Genomic DNA, 7,697 nt, shown 5'->3' on the forward strand with positions numbered 1-7,697 from the left:
TCTATCCCCTTTCCCTCCTATCTGAAGAGTAGCTGTTGACTTAAGTAGTCATCATATAATTAAGTTAGGATGTTTCTAGGTATCAATATACTCTGAGCCAATTTGCTTTCTCATTTTTTCTTTAATTGTATGTTTTAATGAATTGTAAAGGGATCAAAGATTCTATTCAATATTGCAAACACTTAGCTTTTTGCTTCTAGTTTGTGTTATATACTCAGGATGAGTGTCCAAGAGCATGTCAAACAATAGTGGCAGCGTGATTTCATTCAGGGGTTGGTCAAGTCCAACCATTTACTCTCAGGAAACTGTGTAAAGGGCTGAGGCACCAGGATCTAACGTCCTTTATGGGCAGCTTCTAGGCAGATGTGTGGATGACTCACCCTCCTTGGGTGAAGCGTGGCCTCCAGCAGACAGAGCATTGTCCAGCTGCCTCCTGCTAAACAGCTGGTTGACTCAGCAAAGGAAACACCAGACCTCCCAGCTTCTGGCCTCACACCTGTCTCCTTCACCACCTGCCCCTGAAAACTTAATTAAATTCAAGCAGGGCTAGGGAGTCCCTGCTCCAGGAGTGTTTTCAGGAATTATCACAGGCCCTGTTCAAAGTGTCTAATGTTCTCAAGGAGACAGGATGAGGGGGTTAAAATTCTGCACATTCTAGAATCCAGGCTTAGGAACTCTGTTGAGAAAGGAAGAGTTGGCTGGGTGGAGGAGAGTTCAAATCATATGTAGCAGGTGTCTCCAGAGGCTGGCAACTGCCCAGTCATTGTCCAGGCATTCATTCACTTGTTCATTCATCCATTCATGTACATTTATTCTTTTGTTTAACCATTAAACAAGAATTTCTTGAGCACCTACTACATGCCAGACGTACTGGGGTTGCTAAGGTAAGTGTGATAACCCAGCTTTACCTGCTCAGTACCCACTCCCCATTCTTTTGGTGTCACTACCTTGATTTTGTGTAGGGGACAGTCCCACCCAATGGAGATAGCCTTGATTGGGCTGTCATCTAGGTGGGGCTGTCCTTCTGTAGTCCAAGAATCCCCCCGCCCCAGAATTGGAATATTGAGCAGAGTGGCATGAAGATGAAGGGGGGTTTGTTATTTATAGCACTTGAAAAGACCCTACATCTGTCCCTGATACCTGGATCCCTAGGGATCCTCACTCCTTTCTGAATCCAGTGTTTGCTTTTTATTTGAATTCTTCAAGCTCTCCCAAATTCTCCAGATCAATTGTTTTTGCTTAAGTAAACCTGTGTTCGTTTCTGTTGCTAGCAGCCCCAGAATCCTAACATATTCTCTTCCCTCCAGGATCTCAGTCAAGTGGGACAGACAAATAAAGAAATTATTTGGGTTTAGGATACCCTGGTTGTGATCACACTGGGGGGCCTGGGAGCCCAGAGGAGGGGCCCAGATTAATTTCTTACCCTGGGTTCTCTCTAACCAAAGAGACTTGAAGGCTACCCGAGGGTGTTCTAGGTGTTCTAGTTTTCCATTGCTGTATGTAACAAACCACCCAGAGCTTTCACCTTAAAATACAGATGCATCAGTATTTCATGAAATTTTTCGTGCTTAGCTCGTGGGTTCTTGCTTATGGTCTTCCATGCTGTCTGCATGTCAGAATTTAACTGGGGTTGGAATTATCCGAAGATTTTACTCTGTAAATGTCGAAGATGGCTCACGGAGCATGATGGCATGCTGGTTGTCAGCTGGGAGAGCAGCCACAGCTGTCAACAGGAACACCCAAAAATGGGGTCTCATGCAGACTTCTTACAGATGGTGACTGACTTCTGAGAGAGACCATTCTTGGATCAACCCAAGGGGCCCCAGTGCATGCTGCATAGCCTCTTTTTTTTTTAATTATTTATTCATGAGAGACACAGAGACCGAGAGAGAGAGAAGCAGAGACACAAGCAGAGGGAGAAGCAGGCTCCATGCAGGGAGCCCGATATGGGACCCGATCCCAGGTTTCCAGGATCACACCCTGGGCTGAAGGCAGCACTAAACTGCTGAGCCACCAGGGCTGCCCACTGCACAGCCTCTTAAGACCTAGCTCTAGAGGTCCCGGACGATCAGCAATGCCACTTTCTCTTGGTCAAGCAAGTCACCAAACCAGCCCAGACACGAAGAGAGGAATTAGACTCCCTTGCCTGATGGGAGGGTGGAAAAGTCATACTACAGAAGACCACGTGGGAGGAGAGAATCTATTGTGGCCATCTTTGGAAAATAAGATCTGTAGCACCAGGCAATCCCCCTAGAACATTCCTTGGGCTGCTAACATGCCCCAAATAGGTGGCAGGTGCTTGGTGTTTGATCCTGAGTCTCTCCCAGATGTCAGATATGGCTTTTTGGAAATACCAGTCTTCAGTGTCTCTGGGCATCATCATGAAGCTCTGTAACACTCTCAGACCAAACCGCTAAGTTTTCCTCCACTCTCTTCTATACACTCCTCTCCCAATATTGCTGTAAGGGAGGTTAAATTAAATCAATTAAATTTCTTTATTCCAGTCCCTTGCTGTGAGATTTGCACTCAGGTCTGCAGGCTTCCATGCCTGAGTGGGCTTCCCTAGGAGGTGCTTTATCGTTGCCATGGGAATGGGAAGGTCTGGGGGTTAAGGAGGATCCGGGCTTAGGGTAGGTGCTCCACAGAGGCTTGTTGAATGAAAGAAAGATGAATGCATTAATGCATTAATTAATGAACAACCTGGCATTCTCTTTAGCACAGTTTGTGGACCTTTGAAAACTCAATTGCACCTCTTACTGTTCTCATATTACTGACTTTCCTGGAGTCCAGGTAGGTGGAATTCAGGTCTGCTTCAAATTCAGGTTGCCAGGAGCAGCAGCAGGACTCCCCTTTCTGCTGCTGTAGCACCTGGTACCTCCCTCCCTCCCCCCCATCACTTCCTCCATCTTCCTTCCTCCACCCAACAGATTGAGGCTCTCCTTCCCCCCAGCTTGCCCTAAGAATGTGGGTGCAGCCGCCATTTCTCGAATATTCCATCATTTCTGTTTACATGGCTATGACAACTTGAGACAGACCGCAGTCTTACTCTTGGCATAACCCCCAGGGCCCCGAACTGTGTCTGACCCGTAGGACAGTGGCCAATAAATGTTTATTGGATGAATAAACAAATGCACGAGTGTTCCAAGTGAATGGTTTTGGAAAGCACACAAGTGTTGCTCCAGTTCAGTGACAAATGAACATTTGGCTTCATCTGGGGGTTCGTTCCACTTTGGGGTCTCGGGTCATTTCAGTTCAGGGTTCCGTTGCGGAATGTGAGGTTTTGTCCCTGCAGGGCTGGGTCGCCCATCCGAGTTCTGAGGATGGATGACTTTCTCAGGGGCCCCGGGACAACCCCGCAGCGCTGCTGAGGCCCTGCTGGAGGCACTGCGTGCCCTGCGCACACCGTGACCTTGATCGAGGCCCCTCGCCGGGGCGGTGGCGCTGGTCCCAGACAATGCACAATGCGCTGCTCGGTCACAAGCGCTCCATTGACGGGCCCAGGGCGAAGAGTCATGAGGACTCTTTGTTCAGGGGCTCATGTGGGGGCTGCTTGGCCGCCCACACAAATATGCAAAGCCTTCCTACCCTGCCTGTGGAGAAGGCCCACCCGGTCACCCTGGAACTAGAACTGGAATCGCAGAGGAGAAGGAGGGCTGGGGAGAGGGGGACAGACCCCGAGCTCGGCCACCACCGCTGGGGAGGGACCACATCCCTGGGATCCCCTTCTATGCAGCCGCCCTGCACACAGACTAGGTCTTGAAATTTGTTCCCAGGCAGTAAACTGAGGCTTGGAGAAGTCGGAGCGCTAGACCGAAGCCCCAGGAAGGCGCCGATCCTGAGGACTGCAAAGCCCCAAAACAACTGGAGCGCAACACTGTTGACCCTGAGAGCAATGATAACGGAGATCGTGGAAGGACGCTTCTGCTTGCTTTGGAAAACAAGGTTGCATGTGTTTCTCATGGGAGCTTTGCCGGAGGCAGGCCAGGTAATGGCAAGAATGTGGGCTTGGATCCCCACAGTCCCAGGCTCCCAGCCCTGCTGTTTCCTATGGCTGCGTGACCCTGGGCAGATTGTCTAACCTCTCTGCTTGGTTTACAATAGTACCCATCTCCCAGGCTTGTGAGGATCGAGTGAGATAACCTGTGTTCAGCCCATCCAGAGCCAGGCTCGTGGGCGCCTGGTCATGGTTTTGTCCTCGCTGTTGCCAGGTCGCATGTGGTGACTCACACTGAGACCCTCAGGTCTGTAATACAGGTGGGCCTCAGCAGAGCCAGGTCAGCATCTCCCCCTCTGGGCCTCACTGTCCCCATCGGTGAAACGTTTGGGGGCAGACAAGTTGGACTAGAGTGGGCTTCTCACCCTCTACCATGACTGACATTTGGGGCCACATACTTCCTTGCTGTGGGGGGCTGATGTGTGTGCATGTAGGACGCCCAGCCACATCACTGGTCTCCACATACTAGATGCCACTAGCACACCCCGCCACACCTGCCAGTTGTGACAACCAAATCTATGTCCAGACGGTGCCAGATGTCCCTGGAGCAGAAAGATGAGGTTATATTCTTCGCCCATCCGAGCAGGTGAGCAGAGTGAGCACCTCCCGTGTGCTCGGTGCTCTGCTGGGTACTGCAGGTGGCATGACCCTGCCCCCGAGGACCTCATCTTCAGATCGGAAACCGTCAGTAAGCAATCACACAAGAAACCAATTCTGCAAACATTCACCGGTGCCTATCCCATGCCACAACCTAGAGGATCCTGGGGTCCAAGGGGAGGCGTCACCCCCTCCATAGAGCCATCTGATTCTCCTGCTAGGTTAATGCCGTCCTCTGTGCTTCCAGACATGTCTCCCCCAGGCTCCCAACAACGCTTGCAGATGATTTTTACAGATGGGGGGTTGGGGGCTCAGTCAGGGACGGGGAGGGACTCACCCAAGTCCTGGGGTGTAGAGAAGCCCAGCTCCCATGCTCACTGACTGGGCGGCCTCTGAGCTTTGCCTCTCATACCTGTACGAGGGAGACAATTACACCTGACCCACGGTGTTCCTGTGAAGTGTTAGCGAGGTGACACAGCGTGCCTGGCATGTAGTAGGTGCTCAGCAAACAGCAGCCATAACGATTGTGGCTGTCATCCCTCAGGATGCAGACGTAGTTGTCGCAGGGGGCTTGCCAGGTAGGCTGGCCTGGGCAGCCTGCAGACACCAGCTCCCTGAGTCTGCTGCGGAGCTGGAGCTGGAGCTGGAGCTGGAGCTGGAGAAGGCCTCCTCTCCCTTCCACTCTCCCCGGGGGCACCTGGGGCAGGCCCCGGTCCCCCCCCCCCCCCCCCGCCCCCCAAGAATGGCAGGTGTTTGAACTCTGTGGAGGCAACAGTGCCCCCTACTGGACAGTCTGCAGAACTGGGAGAGGGGCCAGTCGCCTTGACAAGGCTGGGGCCCCTGCAGGAGGGGCCCGGGGACCTGGCTGGCTTGCCAGATCCTTCCGGCCAAGGAGCCGCTCACAAAGATCGTCCTGAGCTGGCCCCTTTCCCAGGTGAATCCTTTTGTGCGAGCCGGAGGAGCCACATCCTGCCAAGGACTGCCTTTCTCAGTTCAACCAAGTTCATTCTTCCGTTTCTCTGACTTAACTCTAGCATCTCTCCTCTCGGGGGACACAAAAGTAGAGGGAACTCTGGACAAAATAGCTGAGTTTTCATCTGAAATGCTCCCACTGACTTCCTGGCTCGAGGAGGGTAAGAGGTGGCTCCACGTAGCAGACGGAGCAACGGAGGGCTGACCTCCCGGAGGTGCCGGGGCCCTCGGGAGAGGCCCATGCATGTGAGTAGCCGTTTCTGCCAGGAAGCTTTTCCATCACAGAAAGGGGTAGTGTTCACCTTTCTCTTGCAGCCGGTATTTAATAAGGTTGCCATGGAGTGGACGTGAGCCTGGGCGCCCAGGACTCAGAGAAGCCTCAAGAAAGGCAAATATCCACTCAGATGGAATTTCCACTGGAAGTGATAAGCTTCTCCAGTCCCCTGATGGTTTCCAAAGAAGGTGAGGGTGTAGGGGGGCTCCTTGTCCACTCTCTGATGTCAGGATGGCCAGTCGGGAAGGAGCCGTGACCCCTTACGTGCTGTCGGATGCAACAAGCAAATGCGACCCTCGCTCTGGGAGCCGGACTTTATCACCCAAGCACGGCGGAAGGTACTTAGATGGCCCGAGGAGTGACCTGTGTGCTCTCTAGCTGTCCAGTTTCGAGGGGCTGATCCATCAGACCCCAGCTTCTGTCTGCAACCAGGCGGGGGTCGCTAAGTTGAAAGGAGCGGGGGAGGCAGGTGAGAGACCTGGTGGTCTCAAACGCCCTCATCCCAGGTCTGCAGTGACTGGGACCCTGGCAGGGACATCTGATTGTTCCCTTGCTTTCTTAACACTTGCCCTGCACCTGTGTATAAATGGAGAGAAGGGCCATGTGCTTGAGCCCGAGTACAGAGCAGAGGGCGAAGAGATGGCCCCTCTCCTGGCATGGTGACCACTCCGTGTTCACACTGATTTCCTCTTCCCCTAACCTCAGGAGAGAGTCTGCATCATCGGTTTTGGGGAAGCTTCAAGAGATGGAGAGTGTTTATTTGCTAAAGGTGCCTCTCCGCTCTCTTCCTGATGACAGGATGGGCTGTGGGCATAGCCAGCTGATGGCCCCCATGAGGTCCTGTCACTCTCGGGGTTTGGGGACGTTTGGCCAGCCAGGCTCCAGGCCCTGGAACCAATGCTGTCGTCCTCTGTCTCCACTTGGGGCACTTGGGGCAGGGGGCGTGGGCTTCCTTCCCAGCAGTGAGGATCCAGCTCTGCTCTCACCCGCACACGAACTTTGACCTTTGCAATCCTACTCTTGCAGAATTTTTGAGACAGTTGAAGAGGACAATGGGTGTCAAGGTCCCGGCACTGCGGCTGCTCAATAAATGGCTGTTCTTTCCTTCTCTCTCTCTTCTGCCCTCAGGTCCATTAGCTTTCAGTTTGCCTCCAGTGACATAAATAATAAATGACCTTTCCCCTTCCAAGGCTTATCAGTCTTTAGACAGCCTGTTTTTAAATAAATAAATATTACTTGCAGATTTCTCATCCTTTCTCTTAAAAGGTTTTAAAAAAAAACCCTTCAGTAATATTAGAATTTCCCAAGGGGACTAAAAATCACATTCATTGCATCAAAAGGGGTAGTCTCAAACGAGGGGGGGTCATTTGCCCCCCTCCCCAGGAGACATTTATTGTTGCCACCACTGGGGGATGGACGCTATGCTGTCCGGTGGGTCAAGGCCAGGGCTGCTGCTGAGCATCCTACAATGCACAGGGCAGCCTTCCAACAACACAGAATCTGGCCTCAAATGCCATTAGTGTCAAGGTTGAGGGACCCAGGTCTAAATCAGCAGCCACATGGAATGAGAGCTTCTCCATTGGAGGTGATGGCCATGACCAAGCCACCAATGCTCTGGATCGCCCTGCTCCTAGGAGGATCTCTAAGAGAGAAGTCTGCATCCGCCAAGTCCAGAAACAGAATTCCTGAGCAAGTAAAGTCCTCTGCGTCCCTCCCTGAGCATTTCCAGACTCTGGGTGTTGCAGGAACAGTTGGCCTCAGTGGTCGGAGGCCAGCCACAGACTACTGTTTCTCTGCTCTTGTGCTGTGTGCCACCGGGCAGGCCGCTTAGCATCGCTGAGACCTAAGTAGGTCCACGTA

The 7,697-nt window shown here is 52.4% G+C and overlaps 1 long non-coding RNA gene across 9 annotated transcripts; it reads left to right on the forward strand.

Moving 5' to 3' along the window:
• Positions 1-672: 672 nt before the first annotated feature.
• On the forward strand, positions 673-7,023 carry LOC106559136. 9 transcript variants are annotated; one of them, XR_005363735.1, is made up of 6 exons: positions 673-884; positions 2,717-2,790; positions 3,754-3,985; positions 4,102-6,175; positions 6,543-6,606; positions 6,864-7,023. It is a non-coding gene; the product is annotated as an uncharacterized LOC106559136 (long non-coding RNA). The 9 variants fall into 9 exon arrangements; XR_005363733.1 differs by having other exon boundaries at positions 3,774-3,985; XR_005363737.1 differs by having other exon boundaries at positions 2,722-2,790.
• Positions 7,024-7,697: the final 674 nt, after the last annotated feature.

Source organism: Canis lupus, chromosome 8 (genome assembly GCF_011100685.1).
Source record: "Canis lupus familiaris isolate Mischka breed German Shepherd chromosome 8, alternate assembly UU_Cfam_GSD_1.0, whole genome shotgun sequence".
Taxonomy (NCBI): domain Eukaryota; kingdom Metazoa; phylum Chordata; class Mammalia; order Carnivora; family Canidae; genus Canis; species Canis lupus.